This window comes from Papaver somniferum, chromosome 1 (genome assembly GCF_003573695.1).
Source record: "Papaver somniferum cultivar HN1 chromosome 1, ASM357369v1, whole genome shotgun sequence".
NCBI classification, from domain to species: Eukaryota; Viridiplantae; Streptophyta; class Magnoliopsida; order Ranunculales; family Papaveraceae; genus Papaver; species Papaver somniferum.
Window position 1 is genome coordinate 203285896 of NC_039358.1, and position 2911 is coordinate 203288806.

Consider the following 2911-nt stretch of genomic DNA (forward strand, 5'->3'; position numbering starts at 1 on the left):
TAAAACACTCTGTTTGTTCGCCTTGGTCTACGCTCGGCTGTGTGTAGAAGACTGCATCTGCAATGTAAGCCTCTTCTGGACCAAACGGATTGTTCGTGGCTGGGATCCGGAATTTTCTTCCTCCGATATTAGTCTTAACACATTGATGATACGTAGATGCCACCACTTTGTGGTTCAGAAGCCACCCTCGCCCTAGTAAGACATGGAACGTGGTGTCATCCTCGAGTACGTAAAAAGGAGTTAGCACTCTGATGGGTCCGATCTTCATCATCAGTTGTACTATTCCCATTGTCGTATGGGTTTGTCCACCAAACCCCCTTACAGTTGTTGCACGTGTTTTGATCGACGTTCTTGGTACTCCTAAGGATTCCAATGTGTGCAAGGAAATCATGTTGAGGGACGCTCCGCCGTCTATGAAAGCTCGCTTGAGAGGCGGCTTGTTGATATGGGCTGTGAGATACAAGGGTCGGAGGTGCTCTCCAGGATAACATATATCTTCATCAATGAAGGTGATAGCTTCCCGCGGCAACGGATTGTACGCTTTACCAGATGTGATGGCTGCAATAGCTTTGGATGCTTCGCGGCTTTGGTCCTCGCTAAAACCAAGTGAGTCAAAGAATTGCTGGGCTAAAACTATTTGGGAGAATTTACTAGCAACTCCGGTCGTATCTGAGAAGGTGGCCATCTCAGTTGCCTCGTATGCTTCCTCTTCCTTCTCATCTTCCCATGGTCTCCAGTTTTCCTCTTCTGTAGGTTCATGGAAGATCAACATGACTTGGTGTTGAGGGAGCGGATCCTTCTGAATGCTCTGATCTCCTATTTCTAGCTCGCCTCTGGCTTGCTTCCTTTGCACTATATAGCATAGAGAAAAACACTCCGGAGTGGCAGCGTCTTATCCGCTGCGGTCGGTTCCGTAACCACAGGTGGAAGAGTTTCTTCTTTGTTAGCTACCCATTGCTCCAGAATTCCTACTATCTGTTCCCTGTTGCATGGTAGTGGCAGCGTCTTTGGTCTCCCTCCGTCTGTTCTTCCACCTCTCCTACTTGATTGTCCTCCCTGATAAGGGCCAAAAGCATCAACTCCTCCTTTACCTCTATCGCCCCCTTGATCATTTAACGCTGCATTAACAGAATATAATTGCCAGCCGTGCCCGCTTGCTCCAGCATCTGCGCAGTCTGATATCCGAGCTGCGGCTTCTTCCACTTCTATGAAAGTTTGAAACTTAAAATTTGTCAAGTTCAGTCGGAAGATCACGTCCATTTCTCGAATACAAATTTCCACCAAGCGCTCTTCTGGGATGTCCTCGTGACATTCGAGTGTGAAATATCGGAAGCGGGTGATGAACTTTCCAATTTCTTTTCCGACTCGCTGGGTACACCTTCCCAAATCTATGGCGGTGACTCTCCTTTGGGCGGAATAGAACTTCTTCAGAAAGAGTTGTACCATGGCAGGCCATGGAATGATACTTTCGGGTTTCAAATTATCGTACCGGGTAAAAGAATTGTCCGTCAGCGACTTAGGGAACTCCCTCATGCAAAGGCTTTCGTCTTGAGCATACGCATTCATTGCTGATATGAAGCGGCTCACATGCTCGCGTGCGTTTTCCTTTCCTCCATATGTCTTGAACTTCGGCGACGTATAATCTTCAAGATATGAGTAATCGGCGACCTCCATAGAGTATGGTGGCTCTAATGAATCATAGGCATTGTGTTTTGTTACTCGATAGTTTGCCTCTAGATATTTGGAGATCGCGTCCTCTGTCATGCTCGGGACCGTGTTCTTTGTACTAGCAGCTTTAGCTGTCCCCGCTTTTTGTTCTCTTGCTCGCTTCAGTCGTTAGCGTATCTCCTATTGCTTCCTAATGGATGCGTCTAATTCCTCTTGTAATTCGGACACTTCTCACTCGCTGGTCTCTGCCACTGCTCTCTCTTTAGGCGCTTCTTATTTCCTCTGAGATCCTCCTGCTCCTTGTACGATAGGTGTACTGACTACCGCTCGGACATGTACCTCTTCGTCGCTTTCTCCTTGAATGTCTTTCAAAGTGACGTGGTCCGGGTTGGGAAGTGCTCCACCTGCTGGCATCTCATGGCTTGCACCTGGGAGTATCATGTTGGACTAGAGGCTAAGAACCTCCCACTGTGGTCGCAATGTTGATAGGTAGAATGTGGGAAGGAGGAACCAGCCCTAATCACAGAAAGTACTCCCAAGGAGAAGGTAGATAGGTAGAAGTAATGGGGAATTAATGATGATCTCATGAAGTGTACCTTCATTTCCTTTCATAACATCCCTCTTAAGAATAAACACTCATAAGATTAATATATTACTAAACTGTCATTTCCCTCTCCTTAAGTTAGCATCAAACCCTAAAGGGCTTTCACCCAAGGCCAAACTTTCTTAGTATGCTCTTGTATGAACTAGGACTTCCATCTTAATGGGTTAGGCCTAATCCCCAAGTCTCTTTATTCCTTAGTGTAGAAGCCTTAATAGGTTAAGGGGCAACCATTTGGGGGCAACCATTTTCTAGGATTAACTATTTTCATGTATCAACAACGGACATGAAAAAGGACGTTCTTATGATGGTGAGTAGTCTAAGTTCTTCCTTGCAAAATATATAGATATGAATGGCAGTTAGAAATCTTATTACAGAAATCTTCAGTCTGGCATGAATGGAAGTGGGTTATGCATGTTTTGCAAGAAGATGCAAGATGGATTACAGTTACTGGTGAGTCTGTTTTCTTATGGAATAATTCATGGATTTATTAGATTCGTACCTCTCATCATCTCCCTTATAATAACTACATTGCTTAGAATAGAGATTTTAAAGTTAGTCAATTCATTGTGAATAACCAGTGGTTGATTCCTGAGGGCATGCTGGCTTTTATTTCGGTTTCTACTTTGTTTGATTCGTATG